We start from the raw sequence: 12,349 nt of genomic DNA, 5'->3' as shown, positions 1-12,349 counted from the left end.
ACGCACACACAAATATCTTTGTGTGTGTTGGCAAAACGTCGAGCTTTTATTGTTTCACCATGGTCCAAATTATAAAAGCCCCATTCCCCAGAACTGCTGTTGAAAATTTTTTGCCAAGGTGGATTTAACAAGGGGGTCTCACGCGTACAGCTGTTAACAGCCGGACAGGTTTGACGGTATTAAGATGTCAGCTTTGTGTTAGCCTTCTCTTTGTTGTTATCTGCTTTCTCGCATATTCTCTGCCCACGTACGCACACGTATACACTCAGGCATACACATTTCTTTGCGTGTGTTATCAAAACGTCGATCAGCTTGATGACAAGATGGCAGATTGCACCATATGATTTGTTGTACAAATGAGACCACCTTGAATTGTTTCGCCATGGTTTCAGTGGTTCGTTTTTCTTTACTTATTTTAAAAAAAAATATATAAATAAAATAGAAAAAACAATAAGTGCAGATAAAGAAACGTGTTTTGGTATGGAAATAAAAACATTTAATTGCTGCCAAATTGCGTTCGCGAAACAAATAAAAATTTTAGCGGCTATTCCAAAAGCAGAATAGAATACGAACCCTTAGTCCCTTGAATACACCAATACCTACTTCACGTAAAGCAAAGAATGACGCTCAAGTGCAATCCTCAAAGTTGTAGTGTGCGGCCTAATGTGCGACCCTAGCGACATCTGTTAGCGGATAGAAGACCGCCAGCGCCATCTGATGGTTTTAATTCGCCTCTGTCAACGAAAGAGACAGCCAGCTGACACCAATTGACAATTATGGCTACCACCATATGTTTTGTTGGTGCCCGCTGGAAGTCAAATTTGATGATGGAGGCGAATCCAAGCCAAGCCGGCCGGTGACCCAAGGAAGCTTCTTTCTTTTTCGATTGGGACTTGGCAGCGTACGGAGGTGGAGTGATCAACAAGAAAAATACGTAAAAGAAAAGACCAGAAATAAATTTGGTAAATGTGTTTTATTTAAATTCATATGAATGTGAAAAAAACGGATTTAAACAAAATAAAAAGGACAGTTTTTTAAAAAAAAAAAAAAAGAAATAGAAAATTTGAAATGCCTGAAAAGTGAAGAGACGATACATAAAGAGCCAATTGAAATGGTAACGTAAAAAAAAAAGAGAAGAAAAACTTTGTCAAAAATCTGAAATGAAATGAACGTTTAATACCTGAAAAAAAGGAATATATTAAAAACCTGAAAAGAAATAGAAATTAAAATTAAAATAAACAAGTGGACATTTCAAAACTAAAAGTCAAAAACATAAAAATCAAAATCCACGCCTCCTCCACCTCCACTGCCGCACAAAGAAGAAGGCTTCCATCACCAACCGCTGCATCAACAACCGCCACATCGGCTACCGACACCCTGGTCACCGCCACACTGGTCACCGCCACATCCGCAACGCACACCATCCACCAGCGAGGGATCCAGACGCTGTTGCATTCCCCAGCGTTCCTAAGGTACTCTTTTTAGTTTCTCCAGACTAGCAAACCAAACTGCTTTACTGACGTTCGACCCTTGGACTGCTTTATTTTTGTTTAAAAAAGGGTTTTTTTGTATTAAAGTATACAATCGAAATAGATTAGGTAGGGGCAACATTAGTGCTTTTTTTTACTCACCCGTTGTTTGGGTTACAGGCTATAACCAAACATGAGCTCATGGTTAGGTTAGGTAGCAACGCAGTTAAAGGACATTTTCGTCCTCCAATCAGCCGATGTTGGTCCTACGGTGCTAAAAAGGTAGCACAACAAAAAAAAAGACCCTAAAAGAAACATAGAATACTTTTTTAGACAAGAAAAACAGACTGCGACAAATACACTTAAAACTTGACAATACTCACCGAAAACCAGACGGACGGACCGACGAGAACTTGAAGAGACCTTATTGGCCGCAGAGGCCAGCATCAAGGCCGCAGTACCGTTTTGGCGATTCTTGGTCATCCATCTAGAGCTGACGAGGCGACCGACCCATTCTTCTGAAAATAGAGAAAAATTTCAAGATTGTTAATATTGTCTTTGTGAATGGCAATGTGCAGAAGCAGTGTTAACGTTTGCCTTCAAAATCTAATATATTTCATGTTTGCTTGAAAACGATTCTTTATATTCTAAATCTTGTTTTTTTTTTTTGTAATTGAATTTTGCCTTTTTGATTATTTGTTTTTTTTTTACATTATTTACCATGTGAATATTCTTTTACTTACTCAATAAAATACTGAAATCTGTACAAGAATGATTATCAAAAACACTTGCCTTGGTGATTTCTAAAGGATGATGGAAGGCTAAAGCATCGGAATATGGGGTAAGTGACTGAGCAGCGGCAAAGATAGACAGGTGATGGATTACGGGGTACCCTTAATATTACAGGACGAGGGGTGCCATGGTTGGGGTGGGCAAAGTCCTGAGGCGCCATGAAGGATTTTAGGCGCCAGGCAATTCCACAGCCGTAATGTCCTCCAGGTCGTTCCAGTGGGTGTTTTGTTAATGTTCTATTGTCGTCCGTTTCGTACCACCGACAGCTGGTTGTTTATTTTGTTTTTTTTGTCACCTTGCCAGAGGGTTGGATTGGCAAAGAACCGCGCCCCAAAGACTGAGCCAAAAGCCGGTGCTCGAATGCCAGCGACCAGCGCCCGCCAGTCCGACTCCTCACTCCAACGGCAACGTGGACCCTTGGGTACACGACAAAAAAATGGCGCCCAACGTGGGGCCCGAACCCACGACCCTGAGATTAAGAGTCTCATGCTCTACCGACTGAGGTAGCCGGGCGAGTTCGCAGGTCCATGACGTGGGTTTCCTGGAAAGATAGACAAGAAGAGAAGATCAAATTAGTTATGAAAGTGGTTTGTTTTGTTTGAAGGATTTTTTTTGGATAAATTTCTTTTTCACTTTAGTGTTTTTTAAGATTTTCTGATATTTTAAAATTCCCTCCTATTGGCCCTGATTTTTTTGTTTTTCGAATAGAACACGCAATTTTATTTTAGTTTTTCATAAGTTTTTTTGCTTGTTTTTTTTTGCCAGCTTAAGGAAAAGACAAAAACTTTTTTGTTCTGCATTTCTATTTAAAATTTTGTTTTCGGCTATATTAATATCGCTCCGTTTTCAGAGAAATTTATTTTTCTTTGTTCCGTTTTCCTTATTTTTATTATTATTTCTTTTCTTTTTTTTTTCAAATTTTCACACAAGATTCTTAATTTTTTTTTGTTTTTTTCATTTTCTTGGCAGAATTTGGTTTTTTCACATTTTTCGTGCATTTTTGTAATTTTCCTCATTGAGTTATTTTCCATAATTTCCCTTCTTATTAATTTTCTTTTGGTAACTTTGCCGAACTAAGTTCACTTTTGAGTTTTTATATCAAGACCATTTTCTTTTGTGTAGAACCATGACACTTTAAATTCAATCACAATAACGTCACTTCACCTTTTTCGTTATGGCCACCGAAAATTTTTGAGGACATTTGGTTTGAAAGTCATTGAGTCACTTCTTAGTACCCCCACCACCATTCATGAATTGAGTGGCTTACACACAATGGCAGGGGTACCGTACGATCATGTGATTTCATTATAACACACGCACTCATATTCATGGAATCACGCACACTGTCACATAATGAACCGTTTCTTTTACCACGTTGGTTGGAGTTTTTTTAAATTGTGGTTAGGATTCTTTTTTATTTCACCATTCGAACCGCAATTATTTTCACTTTACCTTTTTTTTAAATTTTTTTTCCGATTTGCAAGGCGTTTCATTTGGAATATTGTTTTTTCACCATTTCATTCATGAAATCAGATATACGCCGACGCCGGTGATTGTGTTTGCCGGTTTGTTTCTTTCAATCACACACACAGGGCTCAGAGCACATTTAATTATTTTTGCATTGTTTTTTTTTATATTTTCACTACCACTGGCGACAAGGGGCATGTGGCATTGATGATTTCTTTTCATTTTATTTATTTTGTGGGCCAGTACGTTGTAAAAGGCGTAGTTTTTGTTTTTTTACTTTGCCGTTCATTGGCACACACACACAAACACTTTGGCCCGCCGGTCACAATTTTCTTGTTATTTATTTCTATAATGTTGGGCACGCACTTCGGGACACTGAACAATCATTTTTTTTTTATTACTAGCTTTGGATTTAACACATTTTTTTTTACAATACTTACCTTTTTTTTTTGCTTTGTTGGTGAAAATTATTTCCCGCGTCGTCCGTCTGCTGCAATTGCTTCCAATTAATTTGATGAAGGTATATCCGTAAGGTATAAAAATGGTTAACTCAAGGTATACTAGTTGAGGAAGACTTACACATTATTAATGGGACCTACACACAGTGAGATAGGTTTGGCGTAAGGAGCATATACACTTTATGGCATGGAATACACTGAGAGAAATTGTTATTTTTCTCCCTCCCATCCTTTAACAGTGATGTTCAAAGGATGGTTTGGTTTGTAGTGTGCGGCCTAATGTGCGACCCTAGCGACATCTGTTAGCGGATAGAAGACCGCCAGCGCCATCTGATGGTTTTAATTCGCCTCTGTCAACGAAAGAGACAGCCAGCTGACACCAATTGACAATTATGGCTACCACCATATGTTTTGTTGGTGCCCGCTGGAAGTCAAATTTGATGATGGAGGCGAATCCAAGCCAAGCCGGCCGGTGACCCAAGGAAGCTTCTTTCTTTTTCGATTGGGACTTGGCAGCGTACGGAGGTGGAGTGATCAACAAGAAAAATACGTAAAAGAAAAGACCAGAAATAAATTTGGTAAATGTGTTTTATTTAAATTCATATGAATGTGAAAAAAACGGATTTAAACAAAATAAAAAGGACAGTTTTTTAAAAAAAAAAAAAAAAGAAATAGAAAATTTGAAATGCCTGAAAAGTGAAGAGACGATACATAAAGAGCCAATTGAAATGGTAACGTAAAAAAAAAAGAGAAGAAAAACTTTGTCAAAAATCTGAAATGAAATGAACGTTAAATACCTGAAAAAAAGGAATATATTAAAAACCTGAAAAGAAATAGAAATTAAAATTAAAATAAACAAGTGGACATTTCAAAACTAAAAGTCAAAAACATAAAAATCAAAATCCACGCCTCCTCCACCTCCACTGCCGCACAAAGAAGAAGGCTTCCATCACCAACCACTGCATCAACAACCGCCACATCGGCTACCGACACCCTGGTCACCGCCACACTGGTCACCGCCACATCCGCAACGCACACCATCCACCAGCGAGGGATCCAGACGCTGTTGCATTCCCCAGCGTTCCTAAGGTACTCTTTTTAGTTTCTCCAGACTAGCAAACCAAACTGCTTTACTGACGTTCGACCCTTGGACTGCTTTATTTTTGTTTAAAAAAGGGTTTTTTTGTATTAAAGTATACAATCGAAATAGATTAGGTAGGGGCAACATTAGTGCTTTTTTTTACTCACCCGTTGTTTGGGTTACAGGCTATAACCAAACATGAGCTCATGGTTAGGTTAGGTAGCAACGCAGTTAAAGGACATTTTCGTCCTCCAATCAGCCGATGTTGGTCCTACGGTGCTAAAAAGGTAGCACAACAAAAAAAAAGACCCTAAAAGAAACATAGAATACTTTTTTAGACAAGAAAAACAGACTGCGACAAATACACTTAAAACTTGACAATACTCACCGAAAACCAGACGGACGGACCGACGAGAACTTGAAGAGACCTTATTGGCCGCAGAGGCCAGCATCAAGGCCGCAGTACCGTTTTGGCGATTCTTGGTCATCCATCTAGAGCTGACGAGGCGACCGACCCATTCTTCTGAAAATAGAGAAAAATTTCAAGATTGTTAATATTGTCTTTGTGAATGGCAATGTGCAGAAGCAGTGTTAACGTTTGCCTTCAAAATCTAATATATTTCATGTTTGCTTGAAAACGATTCTTTATATTCTAAATCTTGTTTTTTTTTTTTGTAATTGAATTTTGCCTTTTTGATTATTTGTTTTTTTTTTACATTATTTACCATGTGAATATTCTTTTACTTACTCAATAAAATACTGAAATCTGTACAAGAATGATTATCAAAAACACTTGCCTTGGTGATTTCTAAAGGATGATGGAAGGCTAAAGCATCGGAATATGGGGTAAGTGACTGAGCAGCGGCAAAGATAGACAGGTGATGGATTACGGGGTACCCTTAATATTACAGGACGAGGGGTGCCATGGTTGGGGTGGGCAAAGTCCTGAGGCGCCATGAAGGATTTTAGGCGCCAGGCAATTCCACAGCCGTAATGTCCTCCAGGTCGTTCCAGTGGGTGTTTTGTTAATGTTCTATTGTCGTCCGTTTCGTACCACCGACAGCTGGTTGTTTATTTTGTTTTTTTTGTCACCTTGCCAGAGGGTTGGATTGGCAAAGAACCGCGCCCCAAAGACTGAGCCAAAAGCCGGTGCTCGAATGCCAGCGACCAGCGCCCGCCAGTCCGACTCCTCACTCCAACGGCAACGTGGACCCTTGGGTACACGACAAAGTTGAAAATTCTTTAACTATTGCGCGTCGCTTTTGTGGGATTTGTTTGTTTGACTTTTTTGAGGCCCTCAACAGATGTCATAATGCAAAATTTCAGACAAATCGGGTTGCGTCCTCTGAAGGCTCAAGATGTTAAATCGGGAGATTGGTTTATATGGGAGCTATTTCAGGTTATTGAGCGATTTGGACCATAATCCAATTTTTTTCTATACTAATCTGAAATATATGTACCTCTCTGCAAAATTTTAGAGCTCTATGTAACTATTTTTGACCAAGGAATACACTAAGAGGCAACACTATGTGGCGTGCCGCAGTCTGACACCTCTTTGGGAAGAAGTTTCTACATGGCATATTACTTCACAAATGTCGCCAGCACTAGGAAGGGATAATCACCGCTGAAATGTTTTTCTGGCTTTCTCGCCAGGATTTGAACCCAGATGTTCAGCGTTATAGATGGGCATGCACTACGAGTATAATATTCCCTATATCTGGTTTGGTGGACCAAGGTGGTGGTGGAAAACTGACTTCATATTCGAGTTCCTGGAATCGTTTAAGGCGAGGAGAGTATGCAAACAAACTGTTTTGCGATTGTCCCTATAAACTCCACTTTAGCCTCGAGTACCAAGCCTCAAGGTGGGTTACAAACTAATCGGAAGCATTAAAAATTCAACTCTGCAAACAAATCCACAAAAGCGATACGCAAAAGATAAAACCTCGTTGAAACTGCTCATTAAATCCGGATTCAAGGCTCTCGTCAGCTGATTTTATGAAAGGAAAATAGATGATCGATCCATTAAATCTGGATTTAAAGAGCAGTGTAAACGTTTAAGAATTTTCAACTTTGACGATTGAACTCGAGCGTCACTCTGTGTTGCCATACGTTCAGAAGCGTTTTTAAGCGTCAAAGGTAAAAATTCTTTAACTTTTACGATTTGCTTTTGTGAGTTTTTTTTTGCACAGATGCATTTTTATTGCCCGCGCATAGCATTTAACTTCTCCTTTAGTCACACAACGGTAACGCTGATGGGCACTATGTCAGATTATGGACCTTTTCTGGACAAACTTGACGTGAATGTTGGAAATTATAACATCATTTAAACTGCACAATTTTAGCTAAACCAAATTGATACAATCAAAATTTCTTCATTGACACACATAACATTGATCGGAAAACCCAAAACTACTAAATATTGTTGCCGTTGTCTTCTCAATTTCATGCAATTTATATAAATATGAAGGTACGGTGATAATTATTATCCATAATAACTAAAATTCAAAGTGCAATTTGTTGCTCCACTTAGCTTTCATTAAATTGGCGGCAATACCGACCCCAATATATCGTAGAAACTCATACCTGTTATGCACCACCACCATCATACAGAAAGAAGAACATCATAATTTATCAATATTTGTAATTTGTAAAAATTTTTTAAACACAAATTATGACTTTTAAATGAGAACAGAAGAATTCAATAAATGCATGCGACATGTGGGTGTTGCAATGCAAAGGGTGTATTCAAATGGTAGTGATGGGTTTTTAGGAATGATGAAAGAAAAAATAATATACGTATGTGTTCCTATTTGCGGTATAAGTATATGCATATGTGTGTACCTTCCCTTTATACAAAGTACTCTGCCTTATATTTAACCTAGCTTGAGCCAAAGAAGCAAGGCGGTTTTAAAAAGGTGGTCTCACGCGAACAGCTATTAACAGCCGGCCAGGCTTGGAGGTATTAAGATGTCAGATTTTTGTTTGCATTCTCTTTGCTGTTTTCTTTCTCGCAAATTCTCTACTAATGTACGCACATGTATACACACGTATACACACACGCGCACAAATATCTGGGCAAAACATCGATCAGCTTCATGACAAGATGGCGGATTCCAACATATGATTTGTGGTTTTTGTAGAAATGAGACCAGCTTTTATTGTTTCGCCATGCCAAAGAAGGAAAAATTAACCTTGGTGGAAGATTTTTTACTAGAAAGTCTATCCTTATAAATTTTTAATAGATCCTATAATGATCGTATTATTTTAAGAGACCTTAGGGCAAGGCCAACGTTGTACCTTAGTTAAAGGCAAAGAATTTCCTTAAAACTAGGAGCGCCTTTAAATTTTTATTAGGGTCGACCCGCTCCGAGTTAAAGATGTAAGCGACGAAAGCGCATGTTACACTATGGAACAGCGAAATTGTCGGAATGACGAAGAAAATCCTATGTGGAGGTCCGTATCATGAGAAGACGAGCCTATATCAATTCACTCACACTCACGTGTTTCCATTTAATTTTTCTTTTTGCGTAATAGACGTTTCTACTCTCTTCTTTTCTCCCATTATCTCTCCTTAATCTGGCGTTGCTACCGATTGCAGGGTTGCTCTGTATGACGCTTTCTTGACTTCAGCAGCACCTCGACACTCTTCGTCGTACCATGGGTTTCTTGGGGGAGGCTTTCGGTACCAAAGTACGGATTTCGCGGTATTTTCCATGGAGTGGGCAATGGTTTGCCACTGCGCCATTGTATCATCGGAACAAGGAGTGCTTTCATCAAGCAGTTGGGTCATTCGAGTGGAGTAGCTTTTGTGTTTGCAGCTTTTCAATTTCCAGCTTCCGTCCAGTGTCAGATTGTACTTTCCTCCCCATGTTCAAACGGTTGCGAATCTTTGCTACAACAAGGTAATGATCCGAATCGATATTCGCTCCACGTATCGATCGTAGATCTAACACGCTGGATGAATGCCTTCCATCTATCACAACGTGATCAATTTGGTTCCTCGTGTTTTGATCGGGGGGTGGTAGCCATGTGGCTTTGTGAATACTTTTATGTTGAAATCTGGTGCCTCAATCAACCCCCAACCCATTACCGGACGTGATCTTTTGGAGGTTAAACTTTCCGATTGTTGGATCAAAGATATCTTCCTTCCCTATCTTCGCATTAAAATCTCCCAGAACGGTTTTAATATCATGGACGGGGCAGCGGTCATATTCTCTCTCTCTAGGCACTCGTAGACAATATCCTTGGTCTGCTCGTCTTTGTCTTGCGTCGGGGCGTGGGCATAAATGAGGCTGATGTTGAAGAATTTGGCTTTTATGTGGGTTGTGGAGTAAAGTAAAATGGAGTAAAGCATGACACAAGGCGTTTCAGACTCCGACTAACCACAAATCCACAGCCAAATTCATGGCTCGTGTTCAAGGCGGATTTAATAAGTTGGAGTGACGCGAGCAGTTGTTAACAGCCGGCCAGGTTTGACAGTATTAAGATGTCAAATTTTTTTTTGTATTCTCTTTGTTGTTATCTTCTCTCTCGCATATTCTCTGCTCATGTACGCACACGTATACACACACGCACACAAATTTGTTTGCTTGATGGCGGATTGCACCATATTATTGTTGTACAAACGAGACATTTAATTGTTTCGTGTTATGGCAGCAATAGTATAGTTCGTCCCCGTTTGGTGTAGTTGTGACGCCATTCCCAGTCTATCGCACTTCCTGTAAGGCGGTAATATCTGCCTTGTACATTTCTAATACATCCTCCAGCGCGTATACTGCACCTTCTCTATAGAGAGTGCGGACATTCCAGGTGCAGATCCGCAAATCATGGTCCTTGTTTCGTTTGTTGGGGTTTGACAACGTTAGGGGGATCCTTTGTTTGTCATAGTTTTCCGGGGGCGGATTACGGGCCCAGCGTCCCAACTGCATGGGTTTTGGGACCGCACATGTATCCCTCGATGTCGCAAGCCACTTGCTCCAAGATCCGACGCTCGGCTCCAGCCGCTCTTAATGTGAGAACTGACGCTGATGTTTTGAGGAAACAACTTTTGCCCAAAGAGGGTGGTGCACGCCGTTCGGACTCGGCTATAAACTTAAATCGGACAGCACTGATTGATGTGTGAGAAGTTTGTCCGTGTTCCTGAATGGAATGTTCATAGGCAAATTTGCATTTCCAATGAGAATTAATGAAATTAGCAATTTTGTTTTTTGATCCATTGTAGTGCATTTAATCTAAGGTCGATTATGACCCCATAGGATGAGAACTCTACTATAGTTGCGTTGCCAGCAAATAAAATCATGAAATAAAACTAAGTATAAGGTTAAAAATTTTTGTCAGTTTCATTCGATGACAGTGCTTTGAACGCTCAACTACTAAATACATTTTAACAAGTAAGAGCGAGCTAAGTTCGGCCGGGCCGAATCTTGTATATCCTCCACCATGGATTGCATTTGTCGAGTTCTATGCGCGGTATCTCTTTTTAGGCAAATAAAGAGTATTGAATAAGAACTGTTATGCTATTGGAGCTATATCAAGTTATAGTCCGATTCGGACCATAAATGAATCTGAACATTGTAGAAGTCATTGTGAAATATTTGAGTTCATTCGGATAAGAATTACGCCTTGTAGGGGCTCAAGAAGCAAAATCGGGAGATAGGTTTATACGGGAGCTGTATCTAGCTATTGATCGATTCAGACCATAATAGACACATATGTTGAAGGTCATAAGGGAAGCCGTTGTACAAAATTTCTGCCAAATCGGATGACAATGTCGCCCTCAAGAGGCTCAAGAAGTCAAGATCCCAGATCGGTTTATTTGGCAGCTATATTAGGTTATGTACCAATTTGCGCCATATTTAGCACAGTTATTGGAAGTCATAACAAAACACCTCATGCAAAATTTCAGCCAAATCGGATGAGAACTGCGCGCTCTATTGGCTCAAGAAGTCAAGATCCAAGATCGGTTTATATGACAGCTATACCAGATTATGAACCGATTTGAATCATTCTTAACACAGTTGTTGGAAGTGATACCAAAACACCAAGTGCAAAATTTCAGCCAAATCAGATGAGAATTGCGCGCTCTATTGAATAAAGAAGTCAAGATCCAAGATCGGTTTATATGGCAGCTATATCAAAACATGGGCCGATTCGAACCATACTTAGCGCAATTGTTGGAAGTGACACCAAAACATCACGTGCACAATTTCAGTAAAGTCGGACGAAAATTTCGCCCCCTAGAGGCTCAAGAAGTCAAGACCCAAGATCGGTTTATATGGCAGCTATATCAAAACATGGACCGATTTGGCCCATTTACAATCCCAACTGACCTACACTAACAAAAATAATTTGTGAAAAATTTCAAGCGGCTAGCTTTACTCCTTCGAAAGTTAGCGAGCTTTCCATAGACAGACGGACGACCGGTCATGGCTAGATAGACTTAAAATGACATGACGATCAAGAATATATATACTTTATGGGGTCTCAGACGCATATTTGGAGGTGTTACAAACAGAATGATGAAATTAGTATACACCCATCCTATGGTGAAGGGTTAAAAAAAAAGTATTCAATTCAATGCAGAAAAGGTCATTTGTATAACAAATTTACCCGTTGGCAACACAACTGAGGCTGGGTTGCAATCCATAATTGACCTATAAAATTATTCCGATTTAATGATATATTTCTTTATCAGCTTCTGATATCGATAGGCCAAACGTCAATATTCGACATCGATGTTATATATAATTATATATATTTACACAAAAGCTTGAATAAAAAATAATCTCTCTACAATCTCGGAAGTTGCTTGGCTGTCTTAATGTGCATGCTTTGTTCTATGGGAATTTTGACGATTAAACAGTTTTGGCAAAGAGATTTAATAAATTGGAGCATAGCGCTCATTGACCGTTTTCGACTGTCAGCAATCAGCAAATTTGATATTTACACTCATTTTACCGACTATGGATGGCGGCATTGCTGTAGGCAAGAAGTAGCATATTCAATGCGTTCTTGTCCATTCAACAAAACTAAGAAGAAAAAAAAGCGCGAATCTAAATTAAATTGACAAAAGAAAGACGACG

General features: G+C 39.4%; 2 long non-coding RNA genes and 1 other non-coding gene across 3 annotated transcripts; all 3 read right to left on the bottom strand.

Moving 5' to 3' along the window:
• Positions 1–954: 954 nt before the first annotated feature.
• On the bottom strand, positions 955–1,987 carry LOC131998146 (uncharacterized). Its single transcript, XR_009398608.1, has 3 exons — positions 1,853–1,987; positions 1,632–1,774; positions 955–1,538 (listed from the first exon to the last, which is right to left on the bottom strand). It is a non-coding gene; the product is annotated as an uncharacterized LOC131998146 (long non-coding RNA).
• A 714-nt stretch (positions 1,988–2,701) lies between these two features.
• Positions 2,702–2,774, bottom strand: Trnak-cuu (transfer RNA lysine (anticodon CUU)). The gene has a single exon. It is a non-coding gene; the product is annotated as a tRNA-Lys (tRNA).
• Positions 2,775–4,756: 1,982 nt separating this feature from the next.
• LOC131998107 (uncharacterized) lies at positions 4,757–5,790 on the bottom strand. The gene is made up of 3 exons (XR_009398559.1): positions 5,656–5,790; positions 5,435–5,577; positions 4,757–5,341 (listed from the first exon to the last, which is right to left on the bottom strand). It is a non-coding gene; the product is annotated as an uncharacterized LOC131998107 (long non-coding RNA).
• Positions 5,791–12,349: the final 6,559 nt, after the last annotated feature.

The sequence above is a fragment of the Stomoxys calcitrans genome, chromosome 5 (assembly GCF_963082655.1).
Source record: "Stomoxys calcitrans chromosome 5, idStoCalc2.1, whole genome shotgun sequence".
Lineage (NCBI taxonomy): Eukaryota > Metazoa > Arthropoda > Insecta > Diptera > Muscidae > Stomoxys > Stomoxys calcitrans.
This window is presented reverse-complemented; position numbering and strand designations above follow the sequence as displayed.